We start from the raw sequence: 20987 nt of genomic DNA on the forward strand, positions 1-20987 counted from the left end.
TTAAAAAGTTTGGTTCAGATTCATAGCTTCTGAAAACAACAAAAAGCCTCCCAGAACTGAATTTTGAGATTGTTCCAAGTGAAAAGTTGTTAACTGGTATTACACTTCTTTCCAGTTAGCAGACCTGATGAATACTAATCAGTGAAAAATACAAAGCACATGCAGGTAACATGAATCACACACTGTATGATCTCCAGGCAAAGCCAAAGAGCTTTGGACCTGAGCAAATCCCCCTGAAAACACAGAAATGAGTTTTGCCTCAAGAAGAAAAACCTCATTGAGCTGAGCTCTTCTCAGGTTAAGATTTTCACATAACTTTTAGTATTAAGACATTACATTTCACCATGCCACCTAGGAGATATGTAAAGAGTTTGTCAGTCTAAGCACTTTATACACACTGTAAGGAGAAGAGATGGTAAAAGGGGTAGGCATTTCTACTTTTTATTTTTCCAGACAAACTGACTGCTAAATCTGGTTTTCTGAGCAGCTCTTCACACCAATATGAGTGGAGAAAGGTTGCAAAGAGATGTAGAAACAACATATGACAAAGGCCTGCATTGATGAAGGATAAAAGACAGAAGAAATAACATACAATCCAGCTTCTGTGCCGTAAGGAGAGGAGATGTTGCCCTGGAGAGCACTTGAACATAAGCTCAAGGTTCAAATGACTGGGCAGGAGGTGTAGTTTAATCCCAGCTGGCAACTAAGCATCACATACATAACCACTTGCTCACTCCCACACCAGCAGAATCAGAGAGAAAATCTGAAGAGTAAAAGAGAAAATTCATGGGTTGAGTTTGGAATGTCGCTTTGGTCAGTGCGAGTCGGTTGTCCTGTGTGTCCCTTCCCAGCTTCTTGTGCACCCTCAGCTTCCTCATGGGTAGGGTAAGGACCAGAAAAGACCATAAATCTTGTGTTCAATAATAACTAAAACATCCCTGCATTATCAAAACTGTTCCCAGGACAAATGCAAAACACAGCCCTGTATCTGCTACTATGGAGAAAACCAACTCTACCTCAGCAAAAACTTGCACATCAGATAAAAAAATTAAAATGCCATTTCAATGAAAGGGTGTCAATGCTAAAAAGTTAATTTTGTTCTATGTGAGGATAAAACAGGCATTTTCCAGCATGCTTAACATAAATTTAAGGAGAGACTGCTGCAAGAGCAGCAATAAGTACTTGGTCATTCACCTGGATATCCAGATTTCCCATACCTTAACAACATTTACTTCTTGACCAGAAGCAAAAATACAGATGAGGGTCACCAAGGTCCTTGGTGGATACTGACACTTTTAAGCCTTTTGTGATGAAAAAGCTTCTACCAAAAATTCTCTGTTTTTTCTAATTTTAATTGACTTGTTGATAGCTTTCACAACATCCTGGTACCATCACATTACATCTTAGACATATTTGGTTTCACCTATGTTAGCAAAAATAAGACATCTTTTGAAAGGACCAGCAGTCTGCCTTGTACACATCACGAGAAGAGGAAATCAGTTTGTAGCTTAAAAGAAGATACAATAAAGACATGAAATATACTTCTTTGTTAAAGATAAAATAAAAGGACTAAAGGCAACACACTGCTCCTGTTTCCCATACTTCTGCCCCATGATATGAGAGTAAAAGGCTGCATGAGAAAAGCTGACCCTTTTCAGCTATTCCGCAATCAACAGTTACATACATTACTAGCACTGAACATGTCACAGATTAAAGATATCAAGGTAGTCATATCTTCCTTTCATATAAAATTCCTCAATCTGTTTTGGGCTTAACTGAACTTTTTTTTTGGCTTTAGTACTACAGGTTTTCTGAATAGTTAAAGAGAAGCTTCCATAAGTGTAAAGTACAGCAAACTTGGTTTAAAAATTACATTCTACACAAATTTCCTTTTTAACAATAAGATCTGGTTTTCCATTTATCTGCTAAGTATTATTCATATCCTGAAGTTATGAAGAATACAACATTAGTGTTCAGTCACTGATTACTGCAGTCAATCCTACGCAATAAAACCTGGTGGACTTTGTCAGATACGGCCAATGTCAATGGAGTTTCACCAAGATAAATCTGATTAAGCATCTTTATTCTACAAATATTATTCCAATGAGGATATCAAAATGTGTCTGTATAAAACCAGAGTTAGTTTACTGTCTAAAAAAAGACCCAAGTAGACAAATATTTTTGTTAATGGACTAACATTAATTGAGAAATAAATTAGTCATGATACATTTGCAATCCACCTGCATGCATAAAATATTAGGAATATTTTGAGCAATCAAAACAACCAAGTCTGTTTAATAGCTGACTTGTTCCAATTATAAAAATCTACCACAAAAAAGGAGGAGCAAGAAAATCCTGTTCTTGTGTACTCTAATATTTAGTGCTGTGAAAGGAATCCCATTTTTTGTAGACATACATAGGCAAAAAATATCTTGAAATATCTGCAGCCATTTATTTTGTTTCATACATAATATTCCTGAAGCAAATGCAAGAAAAAGCCAGGGTTTTATTGTCCTTAAAAAAAAATCCAGTAAATTATTATTATAAACTGGTCTTAAAACTACAGCCTACCAATCATAATCAGGTAAAAGAAGAAATGCTGTCATTTCAGACCCCTTTTTTACTCCTTAAGTAATTTCTGAGTGTTTGAGAGCATTTCTAACAGTGACCACATAAATGGTGCCACCATTAACCAGTATTAGGAATAAGATGTACACAAGACACCCACCGAGGGAGATGGCTCTCAAATTTACCACCAGTTGTGTTACATTAAAGAATATTAGTCTGCATTTTTAATATCTATTCTCACAGTTTCAGACTTATTTTCAGTAAAAAGGGCACCACTAACTTCTTTAAATGTTCCCTCCCTTTCTGAAGATGGTAATACCATGGCTTTAAGGCATCAGCGTTCAGCTGAGTTGGCTTAAGACTTCTCGGGAGTGCCTCTGTGTGCTGTAATTACAACTTCCCTCTGCAATGCAGCCTCTGATATGAAATAAGCAATACGAACATGGTGCTTCCACACCTCGCCTCTAGCTTTTCTCTCCCCAGGAAGTATTTGGATTTAGTGTTATTCTAACAGCAACTCAAAATCACTCTTTCTGCAATTTTTGCACAAAGGTTGAAGATAATTAAACTTTACACCTGCTGCAGGCAGTCCTGTGTGTTCAACAGTTAGTTTGTTCAGTAATCCAGAAATATTTCAGCCTTATTCAACCTTAGCTAGACCTCAGCCCCCTTTGCTGTACCAGAGACATGTGTTTTGGTTACATGAGCTGTCCCAGAACACACAGTGGCATTTCAAAATCTGAAGATGTGGGGCAAACAGCATGCAGTATATGAGTTTCCTCAGAAACTCGTGTTCAACATGGGAATACACTTTAAAAATTAATTAATGCCAAATTGGAAAGAAAAGAGTAGAAAGAAAACAGTTGCTCTGTTGACCTCAACCCACTCATAACAAAGCCAAAAGCCATCACCACAAACACTTTTGTGGAATTCTTCACATAAAAACATCGTGGTACACATTATGAAGGCAGGCATGTCTGAGGAGAAATGTGTCATTTCCCTACTTGTCATAATCTTAATTCCATCCCCATTATAACACAATTCTGGATGCTTTGGACATCCAAACTACATACACTTTCAAATATGAATGTATACATTAAATATACATATTATATATAACATGTACGTATTAAAATGTACATATTAAATACATCTATGCCATATACTGGGTTATGTACACTTTCACAAAAACTTCACACACACAAAGGCAAAGTTTTCCAGGTACATTTCTCCAGCTTGTTTTCATCTCAGAAGGGAATTTTATAGCTGACAGTTAACCTGTTTGTAAGAAGAAATTTTCTTCAGCAAGTGTCACCAATTATTCCTACAAGGCTTTGATTACCAGTCTTAGTAATACAAAGAAAAATGCAAATTTTCTGACTGCCACACCTCTATTTTCAGACTGAATGAGAAATGGATTCTTCCAGTTAATAAATGAACAAGCAGTTGGCAGTAGATTTCAAGACTAATTCTTCTGGCAGTTCTACAGGAGCAGACACAGAATGTCTCTCCTCTCACTTTGTTCTAACCACAGAAGAACATGCTGCAAGAAAAAGTTTTCTCAGATTGCATTTACAAATTCAATAGCTTTGTGCAGCTTTTGTCATTACACTCTGTAAACACTAACAATTAACTAAACCAAAGAAATAAGACTATCTAGTTCCAAGCAATTAAATTGGTCTATGCTGTACCCGTAACAGATTCAAAATATGATTTCATTGCTCTTTTATCTTTTTTCCTTTCTTCCTTTTTCTGCCACTTACTCAAGGTATTCACCATTTTCCAGGATTAATAAAGATACCTTTCCATGATACCAATCCTCTGAGACAGGAGAGGTGCATAAGCACTGTCTGACTAAAGGAATTTCTCTCTATAGAAAACCCAAAAATTCACCACAGACAACACCCAGAGGACAGTGCTCTTGATGGTTCTTGGCAGTAAACTCAGTCATCTTCAATCCCTACATCACAAGCCTTGTTTCCTCCAATTCCTTACATAACCAAATATTGGCAATAAAAAATTCTTGGAAAACACATGGTGATATTTGAAGAACTTTTTAAGGTGTAATGGCAAGAATTAATTTCCTGACAGGATTAACACAAGCTGCATACTTTTAAGGATAAACTACATACCAGGGCTAAAGAAGAAAAAAAAAAAGCATGGTTGGTTCTCAGCTTTTCTGTATCTTTTTTCCTATCAAAATTTCTTCTTTGACGAATCCTTGGTTAAATAATTTTATTGGATAAACACAGAAAAATGGATCAACAAGAAGTGATTATGGGGGACATTGACCTGACTAACGTTTTATTAACCTACAAATTTATTAGTCTGATTTGGGGGCTTATCAGGGAACACTCAGGGCTTCCTCAGGTAGCGGCAGTCCAGGACTACCTGACTCCTGGTTTTCTTTCTAAACCAATGCTGCCCCCATCTGGGAGTACATCCAGGAATGTACTGCTCACAGCACTTGCTTTATCCACAAAAAAAATGTATAAATCATATGGATAAATTCGCTAAAATATATATTCCAGTGTAACATACTGAAGAAATTCCTCATGGCTCAAAAGATTTCAATTCAAAATGTATAGACAAGCACTTAAACCCAGTGATCTGAAATTCAAGATTTTTTTTTTCTGCATACATGCACACTGATTAAATGTAAGGCGAGCATACTTTGGAGCATGTTACATAATGCTAAATATTTTTTATTCCAAATTTATTAAAAGCAGATTCTTCTATACTACAATATCAGAACCAAGTTTTAAAAGCACAGAATGCAGTACCATTTCATACTATATAATTGTGGTATGCAATCAATATAAAACCATATTTGTTGGTATTTAGTGATCTGTATTAGTATAATACACCAGATTCAATCAATGTAACAATTAAGTCACAATGGTCTACAGAGTTGAGCATTATTTCCTGTTTTTAATTTCAGTGTATGAGCATGACTTGTTAGTAGCTGGCATGAATGTTAACCAAAGATTTCCTCAAGCATGACTTTATCAATTTATAACATACTTCAACATACAGATCGTAATGTTTCATATGAACTTCATGCTGGTTCTTATTTATGCCTTTTTTTTAATTCCCCTTATCTCAGCTCAAGAGCCACATAAGTTATCCACAGAGCTACAATGAGTACTTGCAGAACATGGTAGAAGAAACTCAGATTGGAGTTTTTAACAGTCTTCATACCAAAATCACATTGAAATCTGTTACAATTCGAAATTTTACCAGCCAGACAGATAATATTTCAAGGGAACATAGGATGGGAGAAAAACTTTGTGGCTGACATATATGAACAGAATAAGCGATTTGACCAGGGTCTATGTCTTTCCCGTGGCTATACCTGTTCAAATTAGGATAATCCCTCTGTGCATGAGCTTGCAAGAAGAGCTCACCTACATGTTGTTTAAAATAAGGGGGTTTTTTTTGCGCTGAATAAACATTTAACTCCCTATGTTGAGCACAGTATGTACTGCATAAAGGACAGTAAAGAAAATAAGGAAAAGACACTAACTCCAGCTGCCTCTTGCAAAGTGAATACAGAGTGAAAGATCATGTTTATTACTGCCATGGTCCAGACTATCCCAAATAACTGCAGATTAACAAAATATTTTTTGTTACTCTTGACACTTTACACTAACATAGGCAGATATACAGATCGAGATCTAGATGTTTCCTAAAACCACTGTCTACCTTTGATGTATGTTAGATAACTCCCTTCTGATACAGCAAGCTCAGAGAGCTTAGCCTGAGAATGGTGTATCCTAACGTGTGACGATAGCCATAAATAAAAGTAAATTTTTTTATATATAAAACTAGACAGCAGAACACAACTTGAATATTTATACTGTGACTAAACCATTGTCAGAACATATTTCTTTTGAGTCTCGTGAAAACCTAGGCTTTCATTACAGTACAAGTTCATTTACTGATATATTCTAAAATCTACATAAAGTTTATGGCTTTTTTAGTAAAACTATGATAAATATTTGGTACCACATTATCACAAACAAATTATAATTTTACCTTCTGTTCTGTGCTGCTATAATTACTTCCCTTAGGAGTTCAACCTAGCCTTTGTCACTTTGATAGCACTGTTATTCTCAGACAGAGACAGCAGAGCAGCTAAATGAGATGGATGCATATGTAAAAAACTTTTAATTACAGGCATGAACATACATAACGCATCAGTGTGATTCTTCTTCCAAATACGGTCTCTGTGGCTTCAAATCAGACATTTTTAAATCTTAAAAATACACAATGAGAAAATCTGAGTTCTGGCTTTGTTTTAGACCCCTTCCAAAAAAACCCAAAAACAAAAACAAACAAACAAACAAAACACCCACAAACAAACAGAAAAGAAAAAAAAAAAAAAAAACAAAGAAATAAAGCACCACCATCAACAACCCAAACCCTCTAATATACTAGAATTGCAAGCATCAAAGAACCAGCACTGATGCAGTAACAGATGAGAAAAGCAGTCTTCCATTTCATATAGAGTATATTTACCCCTTACCACTACCATTGTGAGGTCAAAATTACTGTAAATATGGATAAAAAAAATCAATGTTCCTTTCACTTCTTGCCCGGCCTCTGTTCAACATTCCAATACAATTTACTTTAATATGAGCATTAGTGCCAATCTCTACTACTTAACTCATCTTGGAAGGGGGTTTTGAGGAGAGGGGACATACTTCAGTAGTATTAGATGTCTCTTGATGGAGGTTTGGTACCATAAAATTACTCTTCGTTAGCAAAGTAATTATTCCCACCTTTAGTCTCACCTCCCTTTAAGATACTGGAGATCATGGAAAAGTGAGGGGCTGCTGGAGTCCAGAGAAACCCATCAATACAAATCCATTTTCCATGATAATCTTCATATTTTAATTACAATAACTTTATTTAATCATAGGTTCATTTTATAAACAAGATGTAAAAAACTAAAAAGCATCCATATAAGTGATTTGGGAAATAAAAAATATCTATTTGCAGGAAGTTTATAAAAGACATTTCTATAGATAAGGCACATTTTTCTCCATAAGAAAGATCTGCCTTCTTACTTTTTTTGTATTCTATACATCACATAGATTTTTGCATGTAACCATGAATTTGTGAAATATAAAAAGAACAAAAGCTTGGGAAAAAAGATCTAATCAATAAATTAGACAGCTAAACATCATATGGCATGACCAGAGACTGTACATATTAGTCTAATTAGGAACTGTTATATTATGTACCCACAAGACTAAGATCTACCATTTCTTAGCTTCTGAATCTTTAACTGAGCAACCTAACATTATTTTAAAGTCAGCCATGCTGTTAACATATCAGTAAGCAAAGATCTGGCTTAATAAGTATTTCATCTTTTCACTGAAAACTTGGCTCATTGACTTCTTGTTTTAATTCAATATAATTACTTCTTACTGGAGGGTCTAGTAGATTTTTAGAGATCAATTTGTTTCAAGTCCATGCCAATACTGCCACTCATCTCTGTGGACAGAATTTTATCTTGGGTATGACAAGTATTTTCAACAATTGTTAATAAATCAAAAGACTCTGAACAAGAAACCAAGTACTGTAATTAAATACAATTAAATCAACTAAATTAATTTCAATCAATAAATTAAATATAATTAAATGAACTAATCTTCATGAACACCAAAAATACCAGCACTTGGGATCTCAGAATACTGATGTTTTATAACCTTTTGAGAGATAGTCTTTGGCATTCTGGTTTCTACTCTAGTTCAGCTTCCCAGAAGACAAGCATTTATAGGTAATTACCAACCCCAATCATATTTGCATATCATTTTCCTTAAAACATCCTTTCAAACACTCCTTTCAAGATGAAATTCACGTTTTATTTTCAGCCTAAGCATAACTGTAACGAGCACTCAGAAAATACACATTTTTATGGGAATGATTTGGTCATTTCTGATTTTACATGTCTCTGAAAAAGAATTGTGATGAAAAGATCTGAGTAGACCATTGCAAGTAAGGCCATTCTCCACTGTCTGACCTGTCCACTATCTCAAATATGTGAATCAGCATCTTATATTCCTTTTCCTGGAGAGAGCCATTCTGTTATGTCTGTTGTTTCACAACAAGACCACACATATCCAGGGAATCAAAATTAAAGCAGTCCTCGAGCTTTCTCCTTTTTAAATTCAGCTTCTGACAGTTTCCCTGCACAACAGAATATTCCATTGACGTTACTTCATAGGATCTCTCACTGAACCTTCAGAACAACAAAACTTGTAAACATTTTTTTTCCAACTGCCTCGACTGTAGTAATATGTACTTAAAGTATGGCTTTCGATGTGTAAAAACATGCTATGCAATCTAGCAACCTTAAGATGCTTCCTATAAAAAAATCAATTTAATATTGTTCGGATTCTGCAAGAAAATGTGTTTTTCCTGCTCTTCCACCACAATAAAATGGCAAGTGACAGATTAGGATTCTGTTTGGAAAAAAAATTTAAAAGCTAGAAGAGATAATGGTAAAGATAGGAAAAGTTCTAGATGCTAGTATCTATGCAGATTTTTTATGTGTCTAAATGGAGATCATTTTGGGGGGAAACAGGTGATCATGATGTGTTCCTCATCAAAATCTGGAAATCTGGCACAGAAAAGCCATCAAATAGAAGGTGAAACTTCTGCTAAGTTATGTGAGTCTGAAATTGTGGGATTCTGCATTCATGTATACTATCACTGTACAAAAAGCATTTTGTGAGCCAGACCAGGGGTATATTGACAAATTATCATATCAGAGGATCAAGGAAACAGTGATATAGAATTCAGAATCCCTTGACTTTTCCTCATGGGCCAGGAGAAATCTTATCCTCAAGTGGAAACTTTGAAATGTTTAAGCATCCCAAACTACACAGTTTCAAACTTCTCTCAAGAATTGGCTTGATATTTGCTCTCTGAGTCGGGCCACTCACACGCCAGATTAATCTGAGGCAAATTGAACTGCTGTAAGAATTAACAATAATGAAGAGAGGTGAATAGATTTCACAGCTGTCTTCTATAACTTTTTTTTATAGGAGCAGAAGCAGCCACTTTAGAACTAGAGGATGAAGCAATATTTATTGCTTTTTATAACAGAAAAAAAAAAGTATGGAAGAAAACTTGATTTAATATTATTTTGATATAATTGATTAAATTTTCAAAGCACTTCATTGATATTTAAGATGAAATACAGATGAGAAAAGAACACATCCAATTAGCACTTTAATATTAGATACCAACCTTACAGAGTACATCTGCAGTATTTTAGGTGAAAGCAATCAAGCAAAACACTTGGAATAATCTTGTGACTATGATTTTTTATATATATTTTTATTGGGCACATAAACCAAAATCACTTTTGAAAGAGAAACATGAGAAGCAGGGAAGGAACGCCATCTGTCAGGCTCTAACAAGCTCTAATCATTCCCTGCTTTGAAAGAAAGGAGTCTTGATAAAACAACATGTAAATCAAAGTCATCGTACAGTTGATGACAGTACCATCCATATTAAAAGATGTACCCCTGCAGATTTAATCTCTGATGTTTTGCTCAGCCCTTCACACTCCTGTCATGTGATTCCCCATCAATAATGCCCTCTTGGGTAACTGAAGTTCCACATACTTCTCTTCCAGTGGTGAAAAGTCACCAGGTGTTCTCAGGTTCAGCCAAGCAGGTCACATCAACCCTTATTGTAGCACAGGATCTGATCAAGGTTTCTCCTGTTGTAACAGGAGTGACCTCACAACCAAGAACCTGATGGTGTCTTGCATGAAGCAGCATTTCAGCTGACAGCACCACACACTAGAACAGCCCCTGGGTGCCCTGCATTTTGGTAGGGCAAGTCATGAGGATCAAAGAGATCTATTATGGGCAGTTAGCATCTTCAGTATTCAGCACAGAATCTGTGGCTCAAACAACAGGTTAAGGTGCATGTTATTTCTAAAATGTGGAAATAACCATATAAAAGACCACAGAGTAATTATTAGATGTCAAAATGCTTCAGTTTTAGACCAAGTCATTCACCTTTCTTTAAACATGGTAACATGCAATAATTCTTTCTTACATTGATCCATGCTAAATATTAGTCTTACCCTTTGTTTAATGGCTTAATTTATGTCCTTTCTGAAAATCTGACTGGTCCTAGGGTATTTCCTATATTTTCACTTGGTTTGGCCTTTTTCTCCCCTTTACCTACAGCAATTAATGTTATTCTAAGATAGCATATCTTTTTAAAATAATTTTTGAATTGTCATCAGCCTCAAAATACATGGTTTTGTCTCCTGAGGGAATCCCATTTAGCTCACAAACACATTTAGTAAGCATGTTCCCCCACTGCACAATTTAAGACACAAACTCCACCCTGGATCCAATGTGACTGAGTCACACATCATTTATCATAACTTTCATTACAGAGTATTGGTTTCTGCATGACTGGGCAGAGTTAGAAGCCTCTAAGTTTCATTTGTGTTCAAGGTGATAGTTTGCTAACTAGATAAAAAGGTCCATGGAAAACTTCTCACAGTCACTGTTCATTGCTGCACAAAATATATTTTGCTCCTCCTCAGGTACTATTCTTACTTTCAGGCTTCGGTACGCCTCTCTCACTTCTCACAGTTATCTTTCCAAAGCCTAGACACAGACTAAGATAGGCCGTTCTTTCATGATTTGTGAAATTTATGTATTATTTCTTACAAGCTTCTTCCAAATAAATTATAAGGTTCTTCCTAGGTTCAAAGATATCATTGTTCTATTTTCCTTCCCAGTTTACAGACTGATGTACTCTGCAGCATGCAAATTCTCACAGCTTTTTCCACATCCTGCCAGGATGTTCTTAGCAGTGTTTTCTTACCATGGTGGTCTATTGTAACACAGTTTCAATTAGGAGTTCAACAAACTTTAAAAACTTTAAGCAAGTCTCAAATCTTGCAAAATATTTTCAAAGTCTATCCAACTTATTTCTATTTGAAATCCTTCTCAGCAAATGATTTCAACAAAACACACCATCATTACCATTTCTTCACTACAGTTTAATAAATGGATTGTGTATCATTCTACTATTAAACAAATCAGTTTCCATAACTTCACTGGCTTGAGATTATTTTTATTCTTGATCCCTCTCCAATTGTCTCCAATGATTCTTGATTGAGATACTCAAAAGCTTGTTTTTCCATGCTCTTTCCCACCTACTGCTATTTCTACTTCCAACTCTGATAATGGCTAAAGAAAACTCAGTCAGAGCTGATACCAAAAATAGTATAACTCTACCTACAGGGAAGCTAACAGTCAAAAAAACTCAGAGAAGGAATTCATGTCTCTAGCCCCACAGCTGCTAGTGTTGCCATCCAGAACGTTTCTTGCCAGTCAATACATGCATAAATGCCACTTTCTAATAAGCTGTCTTCAAAGAAAAGTGAGCCAGCCAAGTTTAAAAATCTGGTACATCTTTCAGGCCTTGTTCCAATGCTACTTATCAGCACTGCTTATGCAGCATGAAGGATGGAATATGTCTCTCATTTGCCTTCAAACAGATCTTAATCAGGAAAGGGCTTCTGCTGGTATAAACCCCACCATCCCATTTAGCTGGGGCCTGCAAAACCAACACCACAACTTCTGCAATTATACTCTTCCATGATCTTACAGAAGTTCAACAACCAGTCCTGAACAATATACAAGGCAGATGTCCCGTGTTTCTTTTAATGATTACCTCCAAGTTGTGCACAGGAAAAAGCAGAAATGGCTTTTTTTTTTTTTTTTCCCTGACTTTTCACTCTAAGAGGGCCTGCTGAGCAGTAAGCTCATTTTAAATGATGCTTTTCAACAGACAGTGTCAGCTTTTCAGGAGAGAGCTGCACTTCAAATGTAGGTCGACAGAAGGTAAGACTGCATAGGAGGATCACCACTAAGCAATGAAAGCAGACAAGATTTTATTCATTGGGAATTCTAGGTAAATCTAAATATGATGTGAAATTATAGAAAATAATGAAAGGAGCATTAGAAGTTTGTAGACCTCAAGCAATAGAATTGCTTATATAGAAATGTTTCACCAGCAAAATATCTATTCTATTAAAATGTGTAGCTAGCTACTTTTGTTAATCCTTTTTAATAGTCTGTGTCATTCCAACATCTTTTTTCCTGATGTCAGAGAGCTTAGTTCATCTTATTGAAGAGCAGCATAGAAAAGAGGCTGGCTGCTCTAGGAAACACAAAAAATATTGTCACTTTCCCTAGGAAAAATTGCAAAATGAGAAGGATTTTCATCACCTCCCACCTACAAACAAGTGATAGACATGAACCTGCATATTCTACTTCAATTATTTAAGGAATCAAGTAACTTGAGGAATCAAGTAATAAAACACATGATCACTAAAAACAATGTTAAAAGCTAGCTACTTAAAGGGACAGCATGTCCTATAACACTACAACAGCAGGACAACTGTGACATGTATCTGAACACCCACATATTTTTTCACTACACTGGAGACAGGCAGGTAAATATATCTTCCTTGTGGTCAATGACTTAATGATACTGGTTCACATCTGGTCTACAGCCTCACTGATTAACTCCAAATATCATTTTGCATCACATTTTTTATGTATTACAAGGAAGCAATAGTACTTTTTCTATTGTTTTCCTTTTTCAATTCAATTCTATAACCTGAGAAAACGCAACCCCACAATGTGCATCTACAATAGTAAATAGCTAAAAAACACACAGGTGTCCTACTCTCTGAACAACACACAGAAATACATTGTAGTGGTTGAAGTACATTCTATTAAGCTCAAGTTCTCTTCCTTGTTGTATTGAACTTATCCATACTGATGTGCTCACCACAAGAGCCAGAGCCACCAGGAAATAATCTTGGCAGTGCTTTAAACAGGGCATCTAATCCATATCCTTGTCCAAAACCAGAGGAAAAAATACCTGAACCCTTCTGAGTTGCAAGTCTAAACTCTTACATCTCCCTGCAGGCCCAGAGCTTCCTCCGACAGTCCATCCCTTTGAATCACAGCTTACAACCAGAAACTCACTCTGCTGATTAACTTGTGCTCTCCCCACTGCAATGTAAGACAAGGAGGAAAAAGAGTAGGATGTAGAATGGCAGCCACATTGGATGAACTTTAAACATGAGTGCTTAGCTGAGATGTCATTTAGGCAATCTTAGGTTCACAGCATTCAATTCATTCGCTCACCATACTCCATTTACTACAGATTTGAAGGCTTCTCGTATACTTGCCAGCCTGCACTTGCCTCAAAAAATAAAAAAATAAAAATAAAAAAAATTAAGATAATTCATTCCTGAGAATCTACCAAAGAAGTAATTAGAATTGCTCAATAGTGAAACAGCACTGTAAGCTTATGGTCCAGACAGACCTTCCTCTCATCTCACTATGAACTTCAATGCATTGTTCAAACCGAAAACAGGTCACAAAAGAGATTCTTCACTTATAAATTTTTACTGCAACAGCTCAGAATCAAACGAATCTGCTTAGACTCCAAATGTTGCTGAACAGATGCTGGGAGAGAATCCTGCACCCGTGTTTCTGTAAAGTACACTGTTTACAACTAGCATGTTTTTCCATGTGAGAACAAACAAACAATCAAATCCAAAAAGTGCTTATTGCTTTGCTTTGTGAAGAAATAATTTAAATCATCTTGGACAAACTGGCAGCCCAAAAAGAATTAAAAAATTTAGCCAAAAAAGAACAACAGAAGAAGTTGATATGCAGTCAGAACTTGGATTTTGCCTGGGGAAAAAAAAATGTAGCTAACACTGATTCTGAAAGTTTTATTAAGTGTTTTATACTAAAATCAGTGAAATTCTTGTAGGAACAAGACACTTGTGTACACAGTTCTTGTATAATTGCTGGCAGCATTTTATGTTGTTTTAAAAGCAGACTCAGATTTACCACTATTCCCAGCTCAGTTCTAATACAAGCTGTATGGCAACTGAGCTTTCAGAGAGGAAACATAAAACCACCAACAGCTTTGTATGTAGCAGCTTTAATCCACACAAAGCCAAAAATCAATTTTTAATTAGGGAAATATCTTAAGAAATCATGTTCTTATACTATGTTTGTGATCTTGTGGAAGTTAAGAGCAAAAATACCATTGACTTTAAAGTAAATAAGGTTGAACTTGGAATCTTCAAGCTCTTTCCCAACTAACTTATTTAAGGCTAGGTCTCAATGAGGCAAAAACTCAATGTACTTTTATAGTCATGCTCTCAGTTGAATGGATATGGAATAACTGAAAAACACTGTTTAGGAGCAGGCTAGAAAACCTAAAGCCCCATTAGCTGACCAAACTAATAAGAAGACTATTTAATCATATTCAATTCATTCAATTTTGCTCACAAAATAGAAAGAAAGACTCCTACCTGCTTCTGAAGACATACCCCAACTGTTTAGCAGTGGCACATCATGTTAATTCACTGGAAAAGAGTGACAAAGACAGCATAGAAAGCTATTACTTATATATTCCATCCAGAAAGATATTCTAGCCTCTTATAAAGCCATAGATTTTTTTCTTTCCATCAGCATTTCACAGTGCACAGCAAAAGGCAGGCTGTGATGAATAAAGGAGTCTATGGGTTATTCATTATCTTGGTTAAACACTGAATTTCCTGCACCTCTAAAACTATAAATGTTACTTCACTCAGTGTTAGTGGACTACCTTTATATCTCCATTTTGGATAAGCAATTTAAAGACTAGCAATATGCCAGAAAGTAATATTTTAAGATACAAATTAGAAGAAATGTAGTAAAATAAGTTGCAGCAATACTCCTCAGCAGGCAACCAAGATTCAATCTTCTTCTATTTACAGTTTAACAGCCAGCAATTTTTGCAGGAAAAGCTTTAGATTTAGAGGAGAAACCACATGTAAGGAAAAAATAAATCTTTTCTGGAAGATGTATTTTAAGTGAATCAGACAAAAAAAAAAAAAAAAAAAAAAAAAAAAAAAGGCAAACAAAGCATATATTGGCTCCTATTGTTTGTCTGGATCTGTATGTGTCCTCTACCAGCTGTACTCACCTAGAATATTCTTTTGTAAAAGACAGAAATACTTATCTTCAACTTTCTCTAGTCCACTAAGAAGTACAGAAATCAGAAAGCAAAAGGTCTAAAAAAGTAAATGCTTCAGTAACTAAGACACTGTAAGGAAAGGATCAGCACTGGTCCTAAAAGCCTGAGCATCTAAAACATTTCATTTCTCCACTGATGCAAGAGGCAGGTTACGCCAAGGAAAAGAGGCAAGGATCAAAACTGAGTTCATGCTGGAACATACATAAACCACAGTAACAAGCTCACATACATATGGATGCTAAATGCACCGTGTGTAGTGAGAACTTTGTTCTTCACCCATCTTTACCCATCCACGTGGAGGCCTGGATATCATGCAAATAAACCTTTACGGAGAGTAAGGAGGGTGGAGAGAAAAAAAAAAAAAAAAAAAAAAAAAAAAAAAGCCTAACATTCAAGACTACCAAATAACTTTGTTAATAGAAAACCAAAACTACTTTAAGATACATTGAAGATAAGGTTCCAGTTAAAGGTTCTTTGAAAAAGACAAGGCTCACATAAAACCAGAGAAAACAGTTTCTCCTATATTTCTGAAATCTAAGGGCATGCCTTTGGAATGCATGGAGGAGAAAAAAACTGTGGAAAAACTGCAAGATCACAAAGAGGAGAAGTTATAGTCCTACTGAAAAACAGTCATCGTGGGGGTGTTCTTTTGCTTTTGGTAGAGTTTGGATTTTATTTGGTTTTGGGTGTTTGTTGGTTTGCTAGGCTTTTTTAGAAAAAAAAACCTTCTGCAGTTTTTAGCATTCATTACTAGCAGAGATATGAAATTAGGAGCACTGAAGGACTATGGATGTAACAATGCATCCTGCTCCAGTCCTTCCCCTCCTTTTCCAATATCTTCCAGAGAAAAGTGAGAACAAGTCCATAAAGGATTAATGTTAGATTTAGGATTATTTTCTCTATTTATAAATATCAGCTAAAAATAAGATTTTTAAAAGCAGGGGGAGGGGTTCAAGAGAATAAGTATTTCCTTCTTTCCATCTCCCTTTCCAATCTCAAAGAGGAGAAATTGTAACAAAACTTAAAATCCTTAGAGAAGACAAACTGCCTCTTAAAGTGAAAGGACAAAATCCTTTCCCCTAGAGTCAACAAAGACTGTGGTCAAGGCACACTGAGTTGAGCTGCCTAAGGCTTCATCCCCAGCTTTGCTACAGACATTTGTGGATGGATGCCAGGGCAATTATTTCATCTATCAATTCCTATTTATAATTCAGGCTATTCAATAGAGTCTGCTATTGGAAAGATTCAAGTCCTATGCTACAACAATGAACTTGCAGCAGTTGAGGAGTTGGTGTGAGACAGATAAAGGGCTTGAGTCTAGAAGGCTGTTAAAAAAATGAAACAAGGAAAATTTTAACTCTAAGGAAACAAAAATTATTTTACTGCAGTCAAAACAGGGAACAGCAGCATTACTTAAATTACAACTACATTTTAAAAAAAGGCATTTGCTCATTCTGTCTTGGTTCCAAGTAATACAAATCCAAAAGAAAATTTTTATATGAGCTTCTGGACAAGGATGCTTTTATTTTTTTCAGAATAAAAAGGGAACACTGCCTTGTACTCTGGTTACACCAATGTCTAACAGAGTCAGTTTATTATGTTAAGTACTCTAATACTGAATCACATCATGCCATGAGATGACACCTCTCTGTTGTTACACATCTAAACAATAAATGTGGCAACTCATACAATCAGTACAGTGGTATCACTTTGTGATAAACCCATGAAGTTTTGCAGCACACAAATATTTTTGGTCCATCACAACCCAGGGCAAGGGAATGTCTTCCAGATATTCATGGTTCCTCACAATCCATTGGTCACAATTCCCGCTACTTCAGAGAAACAGAGAAACTCTACTTCACAAAGCATAATTTAGAGATTGCTATTACATCATACTGATAAAGAACTTCTTATTTTAATCTTTAAAAGATGAGAATAAAACACAGAAAGTGGGATCAGAGAGAAACTGATTCTTGTGCCAGAAGAGAAAATGGGCAATTCAGAAGACAGTGGTGTGTAATACACACTAGAGACTAGTTTTCCTCAGAGCTTTCACAAAACACAGACTTACAAGTCCAACATTGTTCAGGAATATGTGCATTATCACACTACTCGACATTATTTAGCATGACAAATTAGGACAGCAGAGGAGATGCAAAACTATGCAAAAATGTCCCATCATCTGTGAGAGTAATTACATTATTTCAGGTTTTAAAGAGACTTGTATTATAGCACTCTTTAAACAATTGCTAATAAAATTTTATGTTTCAGTCTATCCTGCAGTCTATCCTAATATTTCGTAAAGTATACAGTACTCTTCAAGTAACAGTCCTTAAGCTCTAAGCTGCAGTTTCTAAGTTATGTGCTAACCAGTTCCATTCCTCTTTGGGATCTATGTCACTCTAATAATTGTAAAAAAAAGAAAACATTTCTTTCCTCCTTTATGAACTTTCAAAGTTAAATATATTTGAACTAAAGTAATTAAGAGTATGTTACAGAGTCTCTACACCACACAATTCATCAGCAAAAAAGCTCTTCTGTGTCCATACCTTTAAAGACTTCCAACTCCATCATCTCTTTTTTGGTTGCTGATTAAACAACCTCCAATACTGCATCTGCAAAAGACAGAGAAGTACTGTATTACACAAGAAAAATTTAAGATGCTCCCTTCAAAATTAGCTGAAGACACATGAAGTAAACAATAATTTTTAAAAAAATATCTATAAATAGACATCAGGCTAATAGTTATTACATCCAATAATTTAGCATGATGTGCATGACAGCTTCGACCTCCAAAATAATTTAGCGCCTTGAGCTGAGATTAAATGCAGAACATTAATTTTTCCCTCTGGTTGTCAAGCCAACCAAGAGCCCCGTCAAATCTATTTAAATTAAGCCTGCATCATGTAATGATATTAAAGGGGATAAAATATTAATATGGGTTTGTGATAGAACATTGGACAAAATAGCTGCAGTAAGGCAGCTTTAATTTACTACACCAACAATCTGTCTTTATGCTGAAAGCAGGATTTAACAGTCCAAAGGAATACGTATTTGAGTTTATATGATATGCTAATTTATAAAATGTTACTGATTTGAATTGCTGAGAATATTCAGCAGTATTATGTAGAATAAAAAAAGTTATGATTCTCAATGTAATCCTACTGATGTAGGGGGAAAAAAGTGTTGGATTAAAGTCACGATGTCTGTGTGTGTCCCTCAAGCAGAGGTTTTCAGCAATAGCAGTATGGCTGTATCCATTTATTTCAAGCACTGAATTTTCTTCCTTCAGCTAAAGGATGATAAATTTCATTCAAAACTTCAATATTTCATAACATAAAAATGGATTGAAAAGGTAGGTAGACCCCCAGACCAAAGAAAGAAAACAGTAAGGCTTCTGCTGTCATTAGAGAACTACTCAAGAGAAAGAATAGTAAAAAAGAGAACAAAATAAAACTAGTGTGTGCAGCTTCCAATAAAAAAAGAAGGAAATTCAATCTCTGCAGATTTAGACATTTCATTTGAATGATAAATGGGATTAGCCATGTTTACAAACAATACCACAAATATCCAGAATATATTCGATATCACATTCTTCCACTCCATCACAGTAACTTTTTTTTAAATTTCCAGATAATTTACTTTTCTAACATTTAAGATCCCAACAAGAATGCAGGCTTTGTCACCAAAATTCAGAAACAATCCTGCACACTGCTAGTCTGCAAAGATATTTTTGATAAGTGTCAAAAACTGGACAAGTTCACTTTATCAGAAGTAAGCATTTTTTTATTACTGTTTGTTCATATGATGGTGTGCCTCTTGTGCAAAATCTTGTTTCCTAGAAGAACTGAAAAACTTAAGAGTGAAGGCCTGATCTCAGTGCGCTTAATTGCTAATCAATGGAAAAACTGAAACAAAAAAAAAGGGGGCAAATATAAAAAGGATGTCATGAGTGCTTCATATAAAACATGGCAGGTAAGGAAAAGGTTGAGATTTACCAAGGCAGAGAGGGCACAAGAGGATGTTTGAGTAGGGTTTGAAGGTATCAGTGGCATGACTCCAAGTTATCTCCCAAATATGAAGTTTCTTTCACAAAGCCTGCCCATTAAGCCCAGGCAAAGTTGCTAATTGCATTTAACTGAAAGTCAGAAACTCTAACAGACTAAAACACTGGGCTGTGTGGTATTCCTTAAACACATATTCAAATGTAAGCTCATTCAGCCTTTGCACATTGCAGACTCAGAACAGATAGATGAGAATACTCAGGGTAGGCTGAATATCTAATAAATTGTCTGCCTAAATGGTTGCTGTAGAATGAGTTCAATGAGCATTTCACTAGATATGCCATAGTCTGTGACAGTTCTCATACCAGCTTTTTTTCTTCCATTTTTGGTGCTCATCCATACTGCACAGAACACTTGGCATTCATTTGCCATAGCCATGCCACAAACCCCCCAACAAATCCTTTCCCACACACAGGAAGGACATAAGCTAAGTGGTTACGAACAAGAAATTTATTTATATAGCTTTAATTCAAACTATAATTTCTACCAAATGAGGTATAGACTATACTAACCCTCACGCTGCAAGACCGAAGCAGTTACAACTTTGACTCCCATGTTCCTCTAATGAAGGAAAGGCTTGACACTACTACATTTTGGAAACTATTGATTTGCTAGAAAACCAGGCACTTCCACTGTTTGATGAGACATAGAGGACATAGGTCATAATTTACTAAGGATCCTCCTTAAGTTGCAAAATAGCATTTTAGCAGAAGACAAGTTGTTATTTAGAGAGTAGAGTGAAACTTAATAATCTGAACCCATTTTTCAAAGCAATTGTTTCCATTTAAAGTCTGGGGACACTGATAAATATTGACTGACATGTGAAAATACAGAAAATCTATAAAAGTAAGATGTGTTGGGACTTGTGATTTTTTTTCTGATAACATTTGCTTAGGAATTTTTTGTAAGCTGGCTGCCCTGCCTTGTTGCCCACCTATCCACCTATATTTCACATCTTGGTCCTTTTGTAGCATTTAGCATCTTTCACAAATAAACATTAAGTCAGCTGTGGAACATAAAAGGTGCTATGAGCATGTAATGTCAGATATGTATAAATAAATAAAGGTAAAGCAAAAGGGAAGGAATGCATATGATACCTAGGAAAAACTATCCAAATAGAACTAACACACCAGAAAAAGTCCAGAAAGAAAAAAAAAATTAAAAAAACAAAATACAACTATAAAAGAAAAGGACCAATCTTCCAAGAAAGATTTCTAAGCTTTCAGATACTAAGTTTAGGGCAGAAGA

General features: G+C 35.5%; 1 long non-coding RNA gene across 1 annotated transcript in view; it reads right to left on the minus strand.

Moving 5' to 3' along the window:
- Positions 1–18385, minus strand: part of LOC136359943 (uncharacterized) — a 30163-nt gene extending 11778 nt beyond the window's left edge. Inside the window, exon 1 of the long non-coding RNA XR_010743384.1 lies at positions 18225–18385. This is a non-coding gene — a long non-coding RNA (uncharacterized lncRNA). The remainder of the gene's footprint in view (positions 1–18224) is intronic.
- Positions 18386–20987: the final 2602 nt, after the last annotated feature.

Source organism: Sylvia atricapilla, chromosome 4 (genome assembly GCF_009819655.1).
Source record: "Sylvia atricapilla isolate bSylAtr1 chromosome 4, bSylAtr1.pri, whole genome shotgun sequence".
Lineage (NCBI taxonomy): Eukaryota > Metazoa > Chordata > Aves > Passeriformes > Sylviidae > Sylvia > Sylvia atricapilla.